The sequence below is a fragment of the Lynx canadensis genome, chromosome B3 (assembly GCF_007474595.2).
Source record: "Lynx canadensis isolate LIC74 chromosome B3, mLynCan4.pri.v2, whole genome shotgun sequence".
NCBI lineage: Eukaryota > Metazoa > Chordata > Mammalia > Carnivora > Felidae > Lynx > Lynx canadensis.
The window spans coordinates 83,353,164-83,376,237 of NC_044308.2; the positions used below are offsets into that span (position 1 = coordinate 83,353,164).

Consider the following 23,074-nt stretch of genomic DNA (forward strand, 5'->3'; position numbering starts at 1 on the left):
CATTCATGCTCTGTCTCTCTCTGTCCCAAAAATAAATAAATGTTGAAAAAAAATAAAATAAAAAGCCAACCAAGTCTTAAAATAAGTGGAAAGAGTGTCAACAAAGCCCCGATCTCTCTACCCCCCACCCTCAATACAACTACTTGAATACTTTTGGGGAAATATCTAAAATCAAATTCATTCCAAAATATTTTCTCATTTTTAGGGATTTTTTTTTTTTTCTGAGTCTCCGAGCATACTTTTAATCTGTTTAGTGAGTTAGCTACCACTTAGAGCCATCTATGCAAAAATCTTAGGAAAAAGTATCCCAGAAAGAAGGGAGAGTGAACACAGAGACTCTCAGAACTTGGTGTATACAGCCTGTGGGCCAAATACGGTTTTACTGAAACGCGGCGTACCCGTTCTTGGTGGAAGCGTCTACCTCCACATTTGCATGACAGCTTTTTTCCCTTAGGCAATCTGGTTTTTTTCACCCTAGCACAGCCCATCACTGCACAGTAGATATCAGGTCAGACAACACCCAAAATACTGAGTCGCCCACTACAGAAAACTTTTGCCGATCCACAGATTTTTTTTTTTAATTTACGAAATAAGATCGAGAGCTGGTAGAGACTTTTCGGTTGCGGAGGGAGCACGATTGCATCCTCCCTTTTTATTATTTGTGTCAAATGTTTATTTATTTTGAGAGAGAGAGCATGCACTAGCAGGGGCAGGGCAGAGAGAAAGGAAGAGGACCCCAAGCAGGCTCCAAGCTGGCGGCGCAGAGCCCAATGTGGGGCTCGAACCCAAAACCCGTGAGATTATGACCTGAGCTGAAAACAAGAGTGGGATGCTCAACCGACCGAGCCCCCCGGGCGCCCCTCACTTTCCCTCTTTAAAAGAGGACTATGGCAGCTGTGCAGAGAATGTGGGGGGGAGGCTGGATATAGCAGAGACCCGGTAGAGGCTTTGACAGCGGTTGTGGTGAGTCTGGGAAGCTCGGACTTGTGTGGGAACAGTAGGTATCAAGTGTGCCGAAAAGCCAATCCTTCCATAGCTTCCCACAACAACATGGGCTTATTTTTCTCTTGAAAGAGCTTGAGGTGTCCTCGCCAGTGTCTAGCTCTTATCAGTAGGAAAAGGCACCTTTTGAGACATCTATTTGATTAATCATCTTACTTGAGAAGCCTTTGATGTTCTTCTGCCCGTTTCGGGCCTTCACAGGAACCTCTGGAACTCTGGTATCCCATTTAGCTCCCAGATGCCTTGGAAGTCCCCCAGGGCCTCTGCCAGCTGAGCCATAAGAAACACACTGTAGATGTTGGTGTCACTCTCCAGCTTCTCCTGGTGGCAAGCTGGTGGGAACCCTGGGAGCTTAATGGCAGGGTTCTGGTGCGGTGACCCCCTCTCTGGTCCTTATCACAGGGCATGGAGTCTTCTGGGGTTCTGCCGATGTGCCTGCCTGCCTGGGCTTCACGGCTCAAGAGCTGAGACTTTATCCAAAGCAGGCCTGCCTCTCTTTAGTGTGATCCACAGCGGTGTGGCCTCTTTGAGAGCCCCGACTCTGCTGCACCTCTGGCGGCCGCCTGGGTCCTCTCTGGTGTCTGCCTTCTTCTGAGTTGGCTCCTACTGGCAAGGGAAGGAGAGTGGGCTGTGTTTGACAAAACTTCCTGGACTGTCCCAGAGTGGCTGGTTACTGCCCTACCTCACGTGTTCATTCTCAACACAACCGTAGTCAAGGTTCAATTCAATTTTTAAAAACTAAATTGCTTTCCTCAAATTATTTTGTGGATTTGCGTTGAGATCTTCAGCTGGGTACTGCCTGAAGATGCCTTTCTCTTCTACGTCTGAAGGCAAAGCAGATGAACACAGAGCCTGGGACGTACCCCCCAAAATAATATTAATAACCAAAAAAGGAAATCTTTATAGAGTATTTTTAGCCAATTTTATTCATTCAAAGAAAGGAAGGGAGGGAGGGGGAAAAATTTAGGAAAGTAAATGGAATCATGTCTGACCAAATATGGTAGAGCTACTTCTGAGTGTCCCTCCATTTTTCAAAGTTCTATGCCTCACTTACTTTTTAAAAAAAAATGATTAAAAAAAAAATCCAAGTAACTTCACTTCTTGATTTATGACACTGTAATCTTTCCTGCCAGCCCCATTTACTCCCCACCCTCCTCAAAATTCTCCAAACCTCCCCAGCAGCAGTGTGCTTTATCTGATAACTGGCAAAAAGAGACAGAAAGGGAATACCCAAGGGCCCCTGCGTAGCTCAGTTGGTTAGGCGGCTGACTTGGGGTCAGGCCACGATCTCTGGTTCGTGGGTTCGATCCCCGCATCAGGCTCCGTGCTGACAGCTCGGAGCCTGGAGCCTGCTTCAGAATCCGTGACTCCCCCTCTCTCTCTGCCCCCTTCCCAGCTCATGCTCTGTCTCTCTCAAAAAATAAACCTTAAAAAAAAAAAAATTTAAAAAAAAAAAAGAAAGGGAATACCCAGGTGATTTTAAAAAGAACTGTTTAGAGGCTGCTGGCTTCCAAGAAGATTGAGTGGCTTAGAGAATGATCTGGGAACTTCAGTTCTTGCCACCCTTTTGATAAACACGCGGTGAACAGTAGTGGTGTTTCATTCAAATTAGAAATGGAAAAAGCCAGAGAGAGGAAACAACTCTGGTCTGGCTTCTTGGGGCACCTCAGGGGCCTAGAGAACTAGGCTGACCAAGGCAGGGAGGTGCCATGAAATCGAGCTACCTGGGCTTTAACTGCAAGGTTAGTCTTTATCTGAGAGTGAGTGTGGTTTCAGAGCCTTATAGGAGAAGCGCAGGTGGCCGGGCAGGATTGGGGACCTGTGGGTTGAACACACAGCAGTGGTGCATTTGCAAAGGAGGAAGCATATCAGAATCACCGGTGAAACTTTTTCAACCTCGCCATTTTGATCCAACCGTGTCCACCATGGCCCCCACTCCCACGCCCATACCCTCCTCTTCCTCGTCACTGTAGAATGAACCTCTGTTACTCACAGGAGGGTGTTTGTCAACCAACTGTGTTGGGACCAGGAGCACATCCAGATTTTGTGGGGCCTGAAGCTGATACAATTTTAGAGGCTATCCTTAAAAAAAAAAAAAAAAAAGCAGATATAAAATGCCTGTAAGCTAATATAAAATACACCCAAAGCACTCCAGTGCCACAGATCTGCCTCATTCTTTTTAATAACTGCATACTATTTTATTGTAAGGATGCACTATAATTTATTTATCCATCCCCCTATTGATAGATCCATATATTGTTTCCAGCCTCTTATTATTATATAAAGCGTTGCCAGGAGTACATTTGTACATACATCAATTCCCACATTTGAGAACATATCTGTAGGGCAAATTTCTAGAAGCAAAAATCACTGGGTGAAAGAAGCATTTGTGTATTTGTAATGTTGATAAATACTATGAAATTACCTTTATAAAAGCTGTTCCAGTTTACAATGTTACCAGCAGCATACGAGGGTACCTGTTTCTCATAGCCTTGCTGGTGCAATACTATTATTTATTTATCTTTGCCAATGTGATAGATGAAACTATCTCTTGCTCTCTCTCTTTTTTTTTTTTTGAGTAATTTTTCATGTGTTTGAGCAGCATATGTGGGCTGTTTTTTATTTGAATTGTTCCTATCTTTTGCCTGTTTTCTTTTTTTTTTTTACAGTAGACCAATAACCTAATTGGCCTTTTTCTTTTATTCAATTTTTTTAATGCTTATTCATTTGGGGGGTGGGGAGGGGGGGAGAGAGACAGAGCGCAAGTGGGGGAAGGGCAGAGAGAGGGAGATACAGAATCTGAAGCAGGCTCCAGGCTCCGAGCTGTCAGCACAGAGCCCAACATGTGGCTCAAACTCAGGAACCATGAGGCCATGACCCGAGCTGAAGTCAGATGCTCAGCCGACGGAGCCACCCCCAACTGGTCTTTTTCTTACTGAATTGTAGAAATGCTCTCTATTTTAGGGAAATTATCACTGTAACATGTAATATGCAAATATTTTTCCCAGTTTTTTTATTGGTCTTTTGATTCACATAGGACATATAGGAGCTGTGCCATCAGATTTTTTTTTTTTTTTTTTAAATACCACCAAATTAAGCCTTCTAAGAGTGTGCTATTTTAGCTACGGCAGTGCGGGCAGGCTCCTCTCAAAAGGTGGCACTGGAGCTGACACCTAAAAGACCTCATGTGCATCTATTTGTGCAGGTGTTTCATGCAAAGAGCAGGAGACAGGAGCCCTTGTCAGGAGGCTCTCAGGAAGGAATGTGCTTAGTGTGTTAGAGGAACTGAAAAGAGCCACAGCAAACATGATATACAAGAAGTGCAAGAGCTAGACAGGACCGAAATCACAAAGGTTTCGAAGGCCACAGAAAGAAGTGTGGGTTAGCTTTAAGGCCCCAGAGGGGAACCAAAATCAATGGGGTAAAAAACCATAGGAAGCAATTTTAGATTCTACGTATAATTAGACGAACATTCTAACAGTTATCACTGTCCGGCATGGACTGGGCTCCAGGGGTATTCATCAGTGAGCTGCTGGCCTTGGAATTTTTCAGGCAGAAGTATAACACAGCTGGGAGGAGATGCTAGGGGAAACTGAAGCATTCGACGGGAGTTCAACTCGGTGACATTTCTACCTTTACCAAGAATACCAAGATTCGGACGTTTTCTGTGGTATATCGTATATACACCCACTTTCTCTTCTTTTGTGGTTTCTCCCTCTTTTTCTGTTTTTAAGTCTTTCTTCCTTCCAACCTTCCTTCTTTCCTTCCTTTCCTTTATCCTCTCCCACTTGATAGTACTGCCAACGGTTCATTCTTGGCTCCACTGACAGCATTAAAGGACATGATGTAGTGTTTACATGGAAATAACTTTCTATTTCCAGTGATACCCGTTTATAGAGATGCCATGCACGTACCTGGCACCGGAACCCTCTTTGACCCAGGAGTCCCTGAGGGCAGGAACCACATCTTTTCCCTCCTGTGTTGTATTCTGGTGCAGGGACATGGATATACTATATGCTCAAAAAACAGATGATGTTAATATGCATTCACAGGCCGTGTCTGCAAAGTGGCTAATTGCAAATAATATGGTATCCTCTGAGCAGGTCAGATCTAGGAACGGTGAGGGCAAACACTGGTCTGAGGGTCAGAGTAGGAGAAGGATTTGAGAGTCTTCCCTATAGATGAGGCACAATTACAGATGGGATCACTAGGTCAGAATGCAGTGGAGAAGGTATAGAGGGGCAAGAAAACAAAGCCTATCCATAGGATTTCTAGCAAAGGGATGCGTGTAAAACTTTAGGCAGGCAATATCATGTGATCCTAGATTTGGAGAAAGGCTGGGGTAGGACTGGAAACTGAGAGCCTGCTCTCAGAACCTGGCCAGAACTGCAGCAGTGCAGTAGGGGGGTCAGGGAGGAAGGACAGAGAGCAGGCTGCACAGAGTCGGTGCCTTTGCTACGACAGACACTGCTAAGTGCTTTACATCTTTAATTTCAGAACAATTCTCCAAGTTACTAATTAATATCCTAGTTTTACAATTGTGGAAACTGAGGCGAAGAAGAGCCAAGCGATTTCCCCCAGGTGACACAGCTGTAAGCAACAGTGCTGAGGTTTACGCCCAGTCTACCTCCAAGGCCTCACACACTCAATCAGAGAAGAAGTGAAGTTCCCCTGCTGTCACAAACACTCGCCGGGCAGGCCGAGCACAGACGGGGAGGTCTCCAGTGAGTGTGGGATGTGTCTGGAGCCAGGTGAGATGGGCCAGCAGATATGCTCTGCTCTTGGCAGAAGAGGGAAAAGAGAACTGTAGTTACAAGCTTTCTCGGCTTCTCTCCCCAGCCAAGTCAACGTCATGTTTGTTCTAGGGCCATCTTTTATCCAAATAATATCTTAGTGTTTCCTCAAAGGAAGACGCACCAAAGTTTGGAAGCACCAACCTCTTTCCAATTTCTTATTTCCCTGGGGCCACATTCTCTTGACACATCTCCCTTCCACACATAGCAACCACACTAATTTGGAATTGGGATCCTACACAAAGAGGGAAAACACCCAGTAGGAAAATAAATCCTAACATGCTTTTTTTTTTTTTTTTACCCACCATAGATTGAGCTGGAGATGAGAGGGGTTCTGCTTCAAACACATTGCAGTACAATTAAATACAAAAGCAAAGAACCCTAAATGTTATGATTTGCTTACTGTTTACATGACAAAATTAATTGAATACAAGAACAAAGGCAAACATTTGCAAATGGGGAAGAGGGGTAAGCGGCCAAAAATATACCAGGAAGCAGGAGTTGATTTTCTGCTTTTTAAAAAAACTGATGAATCCATTCCACATGATTTCTTACCTACCGCATATTTTTCTTATCAATGGGTACATAAATAAAGTACCCATTGATACATCCAGAAAGCTGTTATTATGGAACAAATTCAAGCAAAAAAGAAAAAAAAATTACAGAACACAGAGAATATTCCTCATGCAAATCCTGAATTAGAAAATGCCAAAAACCAGTGGAAAATGAGAGTGTCGGCTGAAGCAGGACTTGGGACTAGGCCCTCAGAGATGTTTCTGCTCCCTAAGACTTCACATTTCAGCCTCTGCCTCACTCCCCGTTGGCTACTGGGGCCCTGGTTCTGCCACTCATTTGGTGAGTGTGTGAGGCTTGGAGAAGCCACTTCTGCTCACTAAGTGTCAGGATTCTCACCTATCAAGTAAGGGGCATGGGAGTGACAGATTCTCCAGATACCACCTCCCCTGGTTCACCGCAAACTGTACATCCCAGCACCTGGTCCCATTCATTTTCTGATCTAAGCCATTGCTGCTGGAGGTGTTAACACTGGGGATTCTGTGGGGGGACGAGATGCACCTGGTCCCTCGGTGCTTTTCTTGGAGTAAGACACACTGTGCATGTAGCATCCCCCACCCCCAGCACTTTCTCCTTACGGGGCAGGCAGAACTGCTGGTTCTGTAATGTGATCACATAACTCAGGGATCATAAAGTTAGCTATCTTGTGCACCAAAACACTATGGCTCCATTTTACTCAAAATCTAGTCCGGCCTGTTCATAAGCAAATCATCTCACATATAAAATTACTTAGAGGGGTTCCTGGGTGGCTCGGTCAGTTGAGCGTCTTGACTCTTGATTTCAGCTCAGATCATGGGATCCAGCCCTGCGTCAGGCTCTGAGCTGAGCATGGAACCTACTTGGGTTTCTCTCTCTCTCTCCCTCTGCTCCTTTCCCCTACTCTCTCTCTCTCTCTTTCTCAAAAAATAAATAAATAAAAATTAAAATTACCTAGAATTTAGTTCATTAAACTAAACTATGTTTTTGGCTTATAATTATTTTTATTTGTTCTTTAACATGAATGGTAGTAATAGACAGTACACTGTTCACCAAACCTCTGTTTGCATATCTTTGGTAACACATTTTCATTTGATGAACGTTGATACTGGGTTAGGAAACATGTAATCTCATAAGAGCAAGTTTCCTCAAGACAAACCACTCTTGAAAACAAGTGAGAAGTTTTTGTCTTTAATTCCTGTTTTAGACATGTTATAAACATGCAAATTTATTTCCCAGTTGATTCAATCTGCCACCTCTAAATCTTTAGGGAGAATTACAGAAATGGAGATAAAATCTTGGTAATTTATTCAATTTTATCACTTCTACTGATCCCATAAAAAGACTCCATCTGTCAAATTATCTTTTCTTTAAAAAAACCCAAAAAACCTTTTATAATTTTCTTTATATGGGAATGCTGAAAACGAGTAGTTTAAGTATCTGTGTCATGAAAACTATTGACGTTCCAATAAAATCTGTTCTTTCTAAATTATCTGTTCCTTAGCCTCTTTTGAGAGGAAACTTCAGCTTCTATCATTTGTTTATAATTTGCTCATGCAGCTTGGGATTTATTGCTTTGGGTGAATATATTATGGCATGTTTGGGAAGTGGAGAATAAAATATTCTTATGTTAACATATTCTGTGATTTGGATTCCAATCCATAATCAGTACATCTTTCTTTTTAAAATTTCTGCTGCCTTGGTTTTATTGAAAGCACAAATAGTAAGCATAAAAAGATGAGAAACCTAGCTGAATTCCATCTTTTATCATATATTTTAAACCTTGTTTCTGTAATCCTAGGCTGCGTGAATGCCAATGCACCTGAGCCTCTGGGCTCCGTTAGAGAAATACCCCACCACCACCATCATGAGGTTTCTGGTGTCTAATTCTAATCGGGCCCTCATTGTACTAATCTTTGGTTAGCTCTCTCAGTCTCTCAGTGACGATTCCAGAGCCTCACTTTTCTCTTGAAAGACCCACCTAGGATTGTGAGATAAAATACATAATGCCCAGTTCAATTTGAATTGCAGATAGGCAATGAATAATTTTTAGTGTAAGTATGTCCCTTGCCATATTTAATATGTCCTATATTTTGATTTGCTGGAATCTGGCAACCCCATCCGTAACGTCTTTCTCTCGCAGCCACCTTTGTCTCATGGTGAAATCTGAACTTGGGGGCCCAGGTGACTCCCTTAAGCATGTGACTCTGGATCTTGGCTCAGGTCGCGATTTCACTGTTCCTCTCTCTCTGCCCCTCCCCCACTCATGTGCATGCGCACACTCTCTCTCTCAAAATAAATTTAAAAACTAAGTAAAATCGGAAGCCATTACCACAAACTCCCTCAACTTCCTGCCATCTCCTCTTCAGATTCTCCAACCTTAAGACATACACTCACCTGTCTCTCTCCCACCCCGGTGAGTAGCCTGTTCAAGACCAGCCTCCACACTGAGCTCTTGACAACTCCTGTGCGAGGTGTCCTCACACAAAGTCCAGAGCCAGAGCTGTACTGAAATATAAATGCCCCCACAGAGCTCAGCGCTGGATGCATGTGTTTAGTGGAGAAGCAGGTTTGAAATGTATGGAGCCAGAAGCCAGTCTATGGAAAACTCTTCCAAATTTTACAGCTCAAAGAGGAAAAGAAGCCTGACGGTTTTCCCAGATTTGACAATAATCTTAAATATTTGCATGACATATCATCAGTAATGGTTGTGAGGCTCAAAGAAACCGTTCTAAACTATCAATTTTTAAAAGTTTAAACAACTATGCTAGAGGAAAGAGAAAATTACCTTTCTATTTACTTTACAAGAAGTGATATTGCAAAATCATTACCATATGAATCGTTGATTAAAACTATGAAGTCACGGGGCGCCTGGGTGGCGCAGTCGGTTAAGCGTCCGACTTCAGCCAGGTCACGATCTCGCGGTCCGTGAGTTCGAGCCCCGCGTCAGGCTCTGGGCTGATGGCTCGGAGCCTGGAGCCTGTTTCCGATTCTGTGTCTCCCTCTCTCTCTGCCCCTCCCCCGTTCATGCTCTGTCTCTCTCTGTCCCAAAAATAAAAATAAAAACGTTGAAAAAAAAACTATGAAGTCACAAATTTAGGGGAGAAGTATTTTAGAGGTACTTTGTGGAGTTAATTTTTTTTTAAACATCTTATTTATTTTTGAAAGACAGAGACAGCATATGTGGGGGAGGAGCAAAGAGAGAGAAAGAGGGAGACACAGAATGCAAAGCAGGCTCCGGGCTCTGAGCTGCCAGCACAGACCCTGATGTGGGGCTTGAACCCTCGAACTGTGAGATCATGTTCTGAGCCAAAGTCAGTCGCTTAACTGACTGAGCCACACAGGCGCCCCTTAATGGAGTTCATTTTTTAAAACTATGTGAATTTCTAGATTTTGTGATACTGTGGCATTTGTCAACATTAAAAAATTTGTAATTATTGTCATTTCTCTTTTCATACTAGATAAATGTATTTTTTTAAGATTTTATTTTTAAGTAATCTCTACACCCAACGTGGGGCTCAAACCCACATCCCCAAGATCAAGAGTAGTACTCTCCACCTAAGCCAGCCAGGTGCCCCTAAATAAATACTTCTGTGTATTATTTTATATTTATAATTTTGTATTTTCTTTTCTTAAAATGGCCTCCACTATTGTGTGAACTTCAAGGTCCCATTCAAACCTGGATTCATCCCTGTGTGGAGAAATACCAGAACAAAAAGCACAACTGAGTCATTACTGATCAAGGTGGAAAATTTATAAAACCCACACCAGGTGGAAAGGGAAGCAGACAAAGGATCTAGAAAATCCCTTGAGGGAAACAAGCAGTGAACTTGTTAAATTCCAGAAATGAAAAGCAAATGCCTTTGGCAGCTCTTGACACATTCCTGGAGTTCTCTTCACTGACAAGTCAGGTTTAGTTTGGGAGAAATGGTTCCCTTTCCTTTGTTCAGCTTTCAAGTCATATTCTTCAGGATTCTGTGCTTGTCCTTCCCTCCTTACTCCACACAATTAAAAATTAACTAAACCATTTCATCTATTCCCATGTTTATAATCAACTCCTACAATCTAATGGTGTTTGACTATCTCTGGGGCTCACCTCTCTCTCAAGCTTCATGCTCAGAGGGACCCCTTCAGAGCATTTTTCCCAACTCACAGTGACCACTCCAGCCGCTGCCTCCCCCGCAGCCATCTTGTGGGATGTGCTCTGGCCTCCGGGCCACAGCTAGTTGAGGAACGGGGAGTCATCTGATCCCCGTTCTATAGATCCTTTTTCTATAGATTTGGAATTGGGAGGCAGAGGGCAAAAATCAGCTGACTTTCCTTCTTGAGAGAGCTGGACATGTAAAGGATAAGTGAGGTTGAGTTGTGGGGCAACAGACTCAGGAGAGGCCGGTGCACAGGCAAAGACAAGGAGCCGGTTGGTAGTGCTGACTCCCAGCCAAAGCAGCCACCCAACTTTCCAGGTCTTTGTGTCAGAACCTCCCCAAGACTCCATTGACACGACACCTCGGTATTCCCATAACATATTTCTCATTTTAGCTTAAGTTAGCCTGAACTGATTTCTGGTACTTGGAACCGGAAAGGTACATCTAACTAATATAGTCACCAGGTCATACACAAACTCAGATTAATCAACCCCGAAACATTAACAGAAAAAATTCTCTTTGCAGAGGAAATCCTGCCATTAGATTTGAGGGCATCTGAGAATTTTTTTCTAGATAGAATTTTTTGGAGCTCACTTCAATTTAATTACAGAAAACTTTACTGTTAAATATCATGAGCTTCATTACAGTCATTTGGATCATAGTCCAGCTGTTTCTTTATGGACATATAACTTCATGTAAATTGGATTTCCCTGTAGGAGATTGAGATTATTCCAACTTTTCCTGGAGTGACAGAATGAGTTGCAAATTGATAAAAATTATCCTTATGAGGTTTACCAATAATAATTACAGGAAATATTTTCTAACATGGTATATTACATTGGAGCATATGCAAATAAAGCCTTTTTTAAAATTTTTAAAGAGCTGCCTTTACCTAATGATGCAACAACATAGTATTGTTTTGATAACATTTTCATTTTCTAAAATGGCTTTACAACAGCATCTTAAAGAATTCAAGAAAGTGAAGAAAATTAGACTCCCATAAGCGTAAAATGTGTGGTAGAGTGGTTAATTTCAAGTTTTCAGGCAAGGGAAACTTTAGAAACTCTCTTCATAAGAGCTATGTGCTAGAGCCCTTATTGCTGCATGATCTAAAAACTGGAAACAACCTAAATGTCCAACAATAGGGTGTTGGTTAAGTATGCCGCAGAAATCCAGGTAGCTATTAAAAATGATGTGGGCTGGGGCACCTGGGTGGCTCAGTCGGTTGGGCGTCCGACTTCGGCTCAGGTCATGATCTTGCGGTTCGTGAGTTTGAGCCCCGCGTCGGGCTCTGTGCTGACAGCTCAGAGCCTAGAGCCTGTTTCAGATTCTGTGTCTCCCTCTCTCACTGACCCTCCCCCGTTCATGCTCTGTCTCTCTCTGTCTCAAAAATAAATAAACGTTAAAAAAAAAATTAAAAGAAAAAATGATGTGGGCTTAGGGGCACCTGGGTGGCTCAGTTGGTTGAGCGGCCAACTTCGACTCAGGTCATGAATTCACAGTTTGTGAGTTCAAGCCCCACGTCAGAGCCCGATGCCTGCTTCGGATTCTGTGTCTCCCTCTCTCTCTGACCCCCCTATCCCCTGCTCACGCTCTGTCTCTCTCTCTCAAAAATAAACATTAAAGAAAAAAAAATTTTTAAATGATATGGGTTTATAACTGTTGATGTGGAGCTATATTCACTGGGGAAAAAACAGGTTATAAAGTGGCAGGTTTCAATCCATCTTTATAAAGTAAGTAAATAAATAATACTGTATAAATCTGGAATTTGAAATGATGTATGCCAACATGTAAATGGCAGTGCTTTTCTCTGGGTAAAGGAAATATGGGTAAATTCTTTTAATTTCTATGTTTGTATTATCTGGTTTCTTTAAAACAGTGTGCACTTATTACTTCCATCATTAGAACCAATAGTAATATTATTTTCATTTAAAAATATCTCAAGTTCAAGGGTAGAATCCAAGAGTTTTGATGTAGAAGGAACAGTAAAGTCTTCCCTAATTCAACTTCCCCAACTTTTTACTGCCAGGGCTGGAATCCCTTCTGTATGATTCTGTCAGACCCTCACCCAGACTTAATGAATGGGGAACTCACTACTTTCCAAGTATAACAAGATAATTCTGATGACAGCAGAATTCCATCTGGGATGGGAATAGAGTTCGGAGAAATGCAGAATACTGTGGGGTACTAGGGTGTGGTAAGCCCCCAAAACCATGGGGTATCCCCATGCTCAAGCGCTCTGTATGAGACAAGAATAATTTGTGTTCTCCTGATGGGGATGGAGGAGAGCTTTGCAGAGAAAGATGAGGAGAGAGGGCATATCACAAGTTGGAGAGAGGCTGGGACCATTGCAGCCATCTCTGAGAAGGGCTGGCGGGAGGTCTTTCTACCTAGTGTGCCATGAGAATGTTATTTGGCTTGTTCGGGGTTTTTCCCCCATGATGTTAACAGATCCTGTCTTCTCTGCTTTACTTCCACCCACTCTAATTTTTTAGTGAAAATTAAAGTTGTGGGTGACTTTAAACCTCGAGTGAGACGCTGCGAAACAGACACAGCACAACTGACGGCAGGTACCCAGAGTCAGCATTAACCATAAGACAAGAACTCGCCAAACTCTTGCTCACAGGTCTGGACTCTGGTACAAGCCGAGAGAGGAGGGCAAGTCCATCTTGCTTGGGTTCCACAGGCAGAGGCCCCAGTGGCGTGGGGGTTACGTGGGGCAGCCCCTCCCACTGCTTCACAACTTGGCGTCTGCCTCAGAGCAGCTCCAAATCTGCGTCTGCCTCCGTGCCTTTGGCTCTGCTCTGGAACAACTCAGTCCATTTAAGCTCTGTTCCAAATGAAAGATAAAGGAAAGATGATGCCCTTGAAATATTAAACCAAAGTAATTTTCATTCCCCATAAGTGGTACTGTCCTATGACCCCCTCACTCATTGAATCAATGGGTTTGACTACTTCAGGGAAAGGCTGAATACTTAAGTAGAACAAAGTCATTACTCAGCTTAGAGTGTCAAACTAAATTTCTTAAGTTCACAGCAAGATAATTCCAGGCTTTGTTAAGAGAAAAAAGGGTTTTGCCTGATTCAAAAAGTTTTCTTTTTCAGTGTTTAAAGAGCAAAGCTCAGGGGTCTGAGCACAGAACTTCACACGGCTTCGGTCTTCACACTGGTATGTGTGAATCTCTGGGAGTGCACGAAGATTTGCTAAGGGATGTATGGTCACTGGGAATTTTAAGGGAACTGTTTTCCAAACGGTCCACTTCTATGTGCATTATTTCCTAAAATTAACCCTCTTTTAGAATTTGTAGATTAACCTGCTTTTTCCAAGTATTCTCCTTCTTTACAAAAGAAAATGATACCTCCCATTATCCAGAATCCCAAGGGTACCACAACCTCTGGGTCACCAAATGACTGGACATTTGGAGAATGCACGCCACCAAGGAAGGGATCTCTGGGAGCAGTACCGGGTGAGCTCCCAGGAAAATACTGAGGGCCACGGGGGCCTCATTTCATTCAGGCTGCATCGTCATGCATGGCGGCTAAGTGCCTCATCTATTTATCTTTGTTTTTACATATTAGAATTCAGAAGTGATGTGGTTGTCATGAGGACTTACACTGAAACACTGACTTAAACTGAGAAATAAAATCTAGACTTGTCCTGACAGAAAGCATGGCGGATTTGGCTGACTGGATAGATAACAAAAACTGACTTTGCCGGTTAGGTTCTGTGTGGTTATTTTCCATACGTTGAATGAGCAAAACCTAAGGTTTTAACAAAAATATATTTAGAGCATACATACCACAGAAAATACATCAGAGACAACATCTTTTGTAACTATTAAATGGAGATAAAATTGTTCAGATGTCAACATAAAAATATGGAAGTTTTTCAGAATTTTTTAAGGGTCTGAGAGGAAAAAGTTTGCTAAACAGTGTACGGAGGCAGGGTAAGGTGGAAACCCATTGGGGTTAGACATGAAGTAGCAGTGAGGTGAAGGGCAAGAGGTCATCTGTCAGTGTGGGAGCTCCCTCTTCCACCCCCCACCCCCAGGCAAACCTTAAGATCCAAGAGCCCACAGGAAGTAGGAAGTACTTGGAATGAACAGATACATTTGAGAGAATCCAAAGCACAAGGACTTGTTTCTTGCCTTCCAGGACACAGTAGCTCAGGAAAACCTCAAGCATCTTAGCCCACAACCTGAAGTAACCCCGGGGCAGTGGAAATGGTGGTGAAATATCCTTAGAAAGAGAAAGCACTGAGAGACCACCAGTCCTGACTCCCTGTGGCAGTCACATGATGTGAAAGAAATTCCCACAGCCCTACAGGACCCACCGAGGGATATACAAGGTGCCTAGGAGTTAGGAATGGGCTGATCTTTAGAGGAAGGTGGCTGAACTCCCAAGGTGCAATCATACTCCCTCCCCGCTTCTCCTTTCTGGGCTCTGATATCATCCAGGAAGAAGAAAGGAGACCAGATGTTGGAGGAAACCTGAAGGAGGAGGTTTTTTGTTTTTTTAAGTTTATTTCTTTTGAGAGAGTAAGAGTGTAAGCACAAGTCAGGCAGGGGTAGAGAGAGAGGGAAAGGGAATCCCGAGCAGGCTCCACACTGTCAGCACACAGCTCGACACGGGGCTCGAACTCATGAACCATGAGATCATGACTTGAGGCGAGATTAAGAGTCAGACGCTTAACAGACTGAGTCACCCAGGTGCCCCAAGGAGGCAGTTTTACACCAGGTGTAGGACTCCTAACCTGCATCTGTGAGTCACCAAATAATTTGCACAGGTGACAGTTTTTTCATTAGAGCAATATATATATAGTTATTGAGTTTTAAAGCTTGAAGGAACTTGAGAGATCATTGGCCCTTTGCTCTCATTTGATAAATATGGAAAGTAAAGCCCTGATTGATAATATGAGTTGGCCTATGTTTGGGAGCTTGTATCAGAAGTGGTGATTCCCACTGGCTCACCTTAAGACTGAGTCTTTGGTAGTCCTTTATGGTCCCAGCCTTCCAATGTTTTTTAGAATATAAATTCTCCCCACTCAATTTAGATGCTCTGCAATGTGTTTAGAATACCTTCAGTTTGGCTGAGCTGCTGATAGCTCCAGAGTAGCCAGGAACACTGGACACTTTACACTGGTTTAACTGTTCCTGAAGAGAACAACAGTGAAACAAACTTCATAAGCATTGGTATTAGGAATCATGAAAACACTTTACAGTAGGACTGGCCAATAGAATCTTCTGCGATTTTGGAATTGTTCTATATTGGCACTGTCCGATTTTGTGGCCACTGTCTATGGAGGCTTTTGAGCACTAGAAATGTGGCTAGTACGACTGAGGAACTGAATTTTACATTTTATTCAGTTATAAATTTTAACTTATCTATGAATAATCGCATGTGGCTAGCAGATTCTGTATTGGACAGTATAGCTCTATAATATTCATAAAAATGAGGTTCCTCTTCTTTTTCATCACAGTTACAGGAAACTGGTTGAAGCCTTTAAATTTTGGCCTATATAACAATGTTTGCCTCAGATATTTTGCTTCCCAATTCTCGAGGAGACAGTATTTTTGTATTGTGCCAGAACAACCCTCATTCTCTGGAAGATCAAACATGTTTCTTTGAAGGTCAAAGTTTGAGAATATCTTAGTTACTAGACCAAGACTTATTGGTGTTATTTACTTAATTTTTTATTTACTTTTACTATGCACATGATTTTGAAAATTAAATTGTTTTAATAGGTTTAACTTCTAAATAATGTTTTTCTAATTCCCCTACATTTTCAGATGATATTGGATCTTCAGTATTACTATCTATTGCTGCATAACAAATCATCCCAAAACTTTGTGGCTTAAAATATCAACAGTCATTATCACAAGTTTCTGAGGATCTGGAACCAGGTAACAGCTTAGTTGGGTTCCTTGGCTCAGAGTCGCTCAAGAGGCTGCAATCAAGTCGTCAGACAAGACTGTAGTCATCTCGAAGCTCGACCAAGGGGCGATGTTCTCCCAAGCCCCCTCCTACAGCTGTGGGCAGGTCTCAGGTCCTGGCTGACTGTTGACCAGAAGCATCAATTCCTTGCTACGCAAGGGTGTTACTCACAACAAGGCAGCTGGCTAGTGGCCGCTCTCCATTCCTTGCCACATGGGCCTCTACACAGAGCAGATCACAACATGGCCTCTTGTTTCATCAGAGAGAAAGCAAGAAAAACCAAAGAAAGAATGGGAGCAAAAAGCCTGCTCTTTTGTAATCTATTCTCAGAAGTGACACGCCATCCCTTTGCTGTGTTTTGTTAGAAGCAAGTCATCAGGTACAGCCCACACTCCAGGTGAAGGGATTAGACAAGGGGGTGGACACCAGAAGGCAGGAATCATTGAGAATAATGTGAGGAGCTGATTTCTGCAACTACTTTAAAGAAGGCTCTTTTTCTTGCTGGTCTAGGCAGTCCTGAATCTTAGCTTCAGGGTCAGCTCTACCCAGAGTCAGAGTGTGGGTGTGTCCAATGTCACCCACCTAGATAGTGGGGGAACTAGACCTAGAATCCAAGTCTCCTAAGAACCTGATCAGTCCTCTCTTTTCTGTCATACATGTTTGGTTAGGACTCCAGCACACCCACATGGAGCCCCACAACAGCAAGCAAAAGTATTTTGACTTTAAAACACAGGCACTAAGGTGTCTAAACAGAAGAGTGCTACGACAGAAATGATTTTTAAAGAAAGACTTTAGTATGATGTAAAGCGGATTGGAGAGGGAAAGACAGGAAATTACATTAATTCCAATTTATTTACACTGAGCATATTTATGGCCTACAGTTTTGTAGTTTGTGATTGTAAAGACATCCCGTGTGTTTTCCTAAGTCCTAATAAAATGGTCTTTGAAAGACTTATTTGGGCCCCAAATTCATCAAGTAAAATGCTACATGAGAAAGTCTATGACCAAGTTTTATAATATACAATATTTCCCCATGTGCACATTGAAACAAACTCTAAAAGTTCTCTGGTGAATTTCCAGAGATGATGTTTTCTATTAACATAGGAAACTCCCGGGAGAGTCAGGACTCAAAAACCTTGAGAAGGGGCGCCTGGGTGGCGCAGTCGGTTAAGCGTCCGACTTCAGCCAGGTCACGATCTCTCGGTCCGTGAGTTCGAGCCCCGCGTCGGGCTCTGGGCTGACGGCTCAGAGCCTGGAGCCTGTTTCCGATTCTGTGTCTCCCTCTCTCTCTGCCCCTCCCCCGTTCATGCTCTGTCTCTCTCTGTCCCAAAAAAATAAATAAACGTTGAAAAAAAAATTAAAAAAAAAAAAACTTTGAGAAGATATTGTAGCCTGTAAAATGTTTTAAAGTACTGTCCTACGAAGTCTCTACCTCCAGCCATGACAATAACACACAAACTTGCATTTAAATGAGTAGGATGGTGTGGCAAAGTCTCCCACTTATCCATCAATAGTCACCCTCTCCTTCTTTTAATAGTAAACTTTCTGATGTTTAGCTGGGCACATTGCCTAGTCAAGACTACATTTCCCAGCCTCCTTTATAGTTAGGCGCAGCCATTAAGACACAGTTTTGGCCAGTGGGTATGAGTGGAAGTGATGTAACTCATTCTGGTTGTGTCTTTAACTGGGAATGGTATGTGCTCCCCTTACTCCTTCTTCCCTCCTGATTAGGTGGTACGAAGATGTGATGACAGGAGCTGGGAGTTGTCAGAGGTGAAAGCTCCCATAACAGCCTTGAACCAAATTTCCAAGACAGTTAACATTTTCTTTCTTGCCTAACTCCCTGTGATTTGGAGTCTCTGTGTTAGAGCAATTTAAACTGTAACTTAACTACTATGATAACTATCCACCTTTCCTCTATCTTGGTTTTCTACCTAAAGTAATGACAGACACCTAGACAAAAGTGATAGACAAAGGTGATAAGGAAAAGGGATGTATTGGATCATATTAAATTCTTGTTATCCTCTCCTAGTTACCTGGGAAGCTACCAGGATCATAGTGGTAGTAGCAAACTCCTAATTATTCTTGCTATTTGACTTTACTCCCCCTCTTTATTAGCAAATAATTAAAGAAGCAATAATATTATAAGCTCAGACTTGCTAATGAACCAAGGGTGCCTTTAAGTTTCCCTTTCTCAGGGTTGACTAGGGTCAGAGACTAGAGATCTATACAATTTGGTATTGATAAATGTTTAACACTGGCTCCCTAAGGAAAAACAGGCCCAAGTTGGTAGGGTTTGCCAATTTCCATGGTGTAAATACTCTCACTATGGCTGATTTCAAGCTAGGAATATGAGAAGAGATGTTCACATGTGCACCTTGCAAGGTAAAACTTGCTGGCTCCAGAACACTGGGATCCATCTATCCGTTGCCTCAGCCTGGGACTGCTCCCTGATTTCCTTACACTCTGCAGAAGGATGCTAACTTTACAGTGCTATGCACCAGGAACAGCAAAGACAATGTGGGGTGTGGCTCTGATGCCGTCAGAACTGCATCTGGGGCCTGGCCTTCATCTGATTTATGATGTTCTTGCAGTAACATTTCATCCTTTTGGTTCAAGTCAGTGTTTGGTAAACTTGACTACACACTGGAAACACTGGGGAGCTTTAAAAACTAGCAATGCCTGGGGACCAGCCTTAGAGATTCTGGTTCAATTGATCTGGGCCAGGACTGTTAAAAGCAGATATTTTAATGTGCAGCTAAGGTTGAGAACTGCTGATTTAAAGTAGTAGACCCCTTATTTACATAGACCCCTTATTTATCCCTTATTTGCTTTTGGCATAAAAAGGAAAAGTCAACCTAGGTAGCCTGGCAAAAAGGGAAGAGGTCAATGGCAAGGCCAGGACCTTTTTCTTAGTGAAAGAGAAACCTGAGCAGAAGAGGTCTGTGTTCTGTCTCCTCTGTGGGTCCTACAAAGAACCTTAAATATTATTCTTCTGAACACTTAAAATAAAAAACAAAACACTACTGAGCCTTTCTTTTTAGTTAAAAATTTAAGTAAGCATAGGAAATGCTGAAATCCTGGGAAGCTGTTATAGATCATTTAATAATCTCTCTTATGTTTTGAATTTATATAAACTGCTATCTTCATTGTGAGATCTGGTTCCATTTCTTTCCATCCACATTAGGAGTAGATGCTAAACTTCCTGGTATTTAAAAATCAGCAGACATCCAGGTTGTGTAGTTTTTGACCATTAAGTTAACCTCTGCAGTAAGCTGTGATGAGAATTTTACAAATTGATAAAATTGCTAGTTTACTAATGAATCATCTTTCATATAGCATTATTTCATACAATAATCAATACAAGTCCATGTGTAAATGCACATACAATATAAGCAAGACACTAAGGATCTGTTGGGCCCAGCACCTGGTCAGGAGATGGGCAGCATGAGACGGTGAAAGAACACAAGAGCAGGAAGCCCAGGGCTCAGCTTGGCGCTATTCATGTCTGATGCAGTTTCCTGAGTCATAAAAAGGAGCACATAGAACAGGATTACTTTGGCCTCTTCAACTTTAATATTTTGATAAGGTATCCTGAGACTGAAATCCATCAGAGTGTCGATCAACCACACAGGTTCAAAGAACCAAAGAGGTTCTTTCCCCTAGGTTTGGCAGACATTGACAAGCTCTGAGAATGCGTATCTATTTCTAGAGCTTTTCCATCCTGAGCTTATATTCTTGCTAAATCAGGTGTTGCAAATAGGTTTCATCTCCAGGTCCAGTCCAGTTGACTAGTAGTGGTCTCCCAAAGCACTCTGTTGGGCAGGATTCTGAAGCCGGGAGCAGAGTCGGTGCCATGAGTTAAGAGTGCCATGAGAAATGAAGATGGTCTTGGGTCTGAAAGGGGTAAAACAGCAGTACAGACATATCATGTGCCATCTGTGCTCCCAATCTTTTCATTTAGACCAGTGTTTTCTTCGTCTCTCATCAGGTACTTTGGAAGTGAAATGAATTTTGGGACTCTGTACTCTTGCCATCTTTGGCTCAGAAAATTTAGTCCATTATCAAAGCAGAAAGGGATCTGAAAGTATTTCAACCCAAACATTCGGCTACTTACTGAGCCTTTGACAAGCAGCTTCAATTTAGGTAAAATCTTTCTAATAACCAAACAACCAGCAGTTGATTCACTTCAACAACTAATTTATTTAAAGACAAATAAACGTTATTTAATATTATTTTGGCTAAAACAAAAAAAAAATGCTTTTTGATTCTTTGGCTCTTAAGCTAGTCCCATTAGGCACAGTCTACAAGATAACAGAAATCGTGACCTTCCCTCTCTCCCACCTCCTTAGCCTGGGTGGCAGCATTTTTCCCTTCAGGCTGTGTGACACCACAGCATGATCTGAAAAGTAATTAACTACTTTAGAAGTTAATCCAGCATATACTTTGAAGCAGAAGCAATTCCATTCCTAATAGTTGCTTGGCAGATTGATTCTTACTTCTGGCTCTCGAAACGGTATGTAGTAATTGCCCCAGAATTTAAAAATCATCTGGGGAATTCCTTCTTCCACATCTAGGGTACAAATAGCTAATGACTTTGACATGTAGTGTGTGTGTGCATGTGTGTGTGTGTGTGTGTGTGTGTTGTGGAGGAAGGGGTTCTGCTGCTTTCTAAGCAGTGCCTTGAAAATCACTAGATAATAAGAAACTTGTCTCTTCTCACTGTAAAGACCTGAACAATCCTTACTTGACTGGATTGCAAAACTGAGCTTCAAAGCTAGTAAAATGATCACATGTAGAGAGAAATCTTGACGGGGTAGGTCTTCTCAGAGTGGATGCGCTCTCACTTGGGTACTCTGGTTATAGAGTTGCCTGCTTTCCTGTTGGTTTTGGTGGTGGTGTTACTGCTTGTAGAACAGTGCTGTGACGTCTTCAGAGTAACAACTCAATCACTTTGTAAACTAACCACTCATCTCTGGATCAGAAGATCTTACTTGAACACTGTTCTCATATGCTGACTTCATTTTATGCCCATATTGATTCGATCATTAGACTATGCTCTGCACACTACCCTTCCTAAACTTGCTACATTCCCTGTGATTGGGGGAGTGGGTCAGACCCTCTTTCAATCGTTTCCATCTTCTCCAACTTTAGAGTCTCCTATAGCACTTGACACCCAAGAAAGACCTCACTGAATAGTCTGCGAATCAACTATCATGATGGTTGTGTTTAGTTTATGTTAGTTATTTATACTCTGTCCCTCTTCAAGAACTGAAGATGATTCAGATGGGATTTTCAGCTATTATCAGTTATCCATCAATCAATATAAATCCTTGCGCTGTCAGGTAGACTTCGTTTGAAATATTAAAAGTATGGGGCGCCTGGGTGGCTCAGTCGGTTAAGCGGTCGACTTCAGCTCGGGTCATGATTTCGTGGTCCGCGAGTTTGAGCCCCGCGTCAGGCTCTGTGCTGACAGCTCAGAGCCTGGAGCCTGTTTCAGATTCTGTGTCTCCCTCTCTCTGACCCTCCCCCATTCATGCTCTGTCTCTCTCTGTCTCAAAAATAAATAAACATTAAAAAAATTGTTTTTAAAGAAATATTAAAAGTAATTGAACTAATAAATTATTCCCAAACTGGAGATGAATTTCCGATTTGGGGATAATTAAAGGAATCTGTAAGAAAACAGAAAACTCAGGCCTTGCTCTCAAGTTGGTTGCAGTTTGGTTGGAGACAAGACTGATGTGCATGAGACACCATGTACAACAGGAGGCATTTGACTACAAAGTCCTAATCACACTCTGTAAGTTAGAAAGGAGCATGATCTCGGAGGATGGTTAATGAGTGAAGGCTTCAGGGGTGAGGTAAACTGAGTCAGGTATTAAAGGGGAACAAGGTTTGGAAAGGCAAAAGGAGAAGAATAGATATTCTACGTGAGGCGTTGACAGGGGTGAATGCATGGTAAGAAAAAACAGTATGGCCCGGGAGGTGGTCAGCCTGTCTGCAACAGGGGTTTGGAATACCGTGGTAATTATGTAAACTTGATGGGTAGGGGTCCAATTACAGCGGGGCTTGTGGTCAGTGCAATAGAAGATAAGGAGCCCCTGAGGGATTTTGACCCAGGGAGTGACATTATAAAATGGTGTTTTCAGATTCTATTTCTGGCAGTGATACATGGGATGAAGGAAAACTAGGAACAAGGCAGCCGAATTGACTTAGCAGTGAGGGAAAACAGGACATTCTGACTACAGTGGAGGCAATGGGGACAGAGGCAAGAGATAATTCAAAAGAAATTTCAACCAGTCTTGGTGTCTGGCTAGATGTGGGATAAGGATGGAATAGGTCAAGGGTAAATCTGAAGGTGGGTGAGCATTGGGGTAGGGGGTTCAATGACAGAACCTGGGAAGTCAGAGGAGGAATTGTCTTTGAATGTGTGGAATTTGAAATGACAGTGAGCAGGGTGAGGAGGTGACAATGTAGGAGAAAGCAATGCAACTTTGAAACCTGAGTCTAAGTCATTTAACTTCACTGACAAGGAGAATGGTACCTGACTCACGTGGCTGAAGAACTGAGGAACTCTGGTAAGAATGTCAAAGTGTTTTGTAAAGTGCTACCCAAATGTACGCCTTCAGCATTTTACTACGTGTGCATCTTC

At 42.5% G+C, this 23,074-nt stretch overlaps 1 long non-coding RNA gene across 2 annotated transcripts in view; it reads right to left on the minus strand.

The window, feature by feature from the left end:
- Positions 1-797: 797 nt before the first annotated feature.
- Positions 798-23,074, minus strand: part of LOC115516352 — a 65,454-nt gene continuing 43,177 nt past the window's right edge. The window contains exons 4-7 of one of the 2 annotated variants that reach the window (XR_003969521.1): positions 15,567-15,641; positions 2,996-3,084; positions 2,727-2,821; positions 798-1,605 (exon numbers count right to left, since the gene is read on the minus strand). This is a non-coding gene — a long non-coding RNA (uncharacterized LOC115516352). Of the gene's footprint in view, positions 1,609-2,726; positions 2,822-2,995; positions 3,085-15,566; positions 15,642-23,074 lie in introns of both variants that reach the window. The other variant, XR_003969522.1, reaches the window with a different exon arrangement.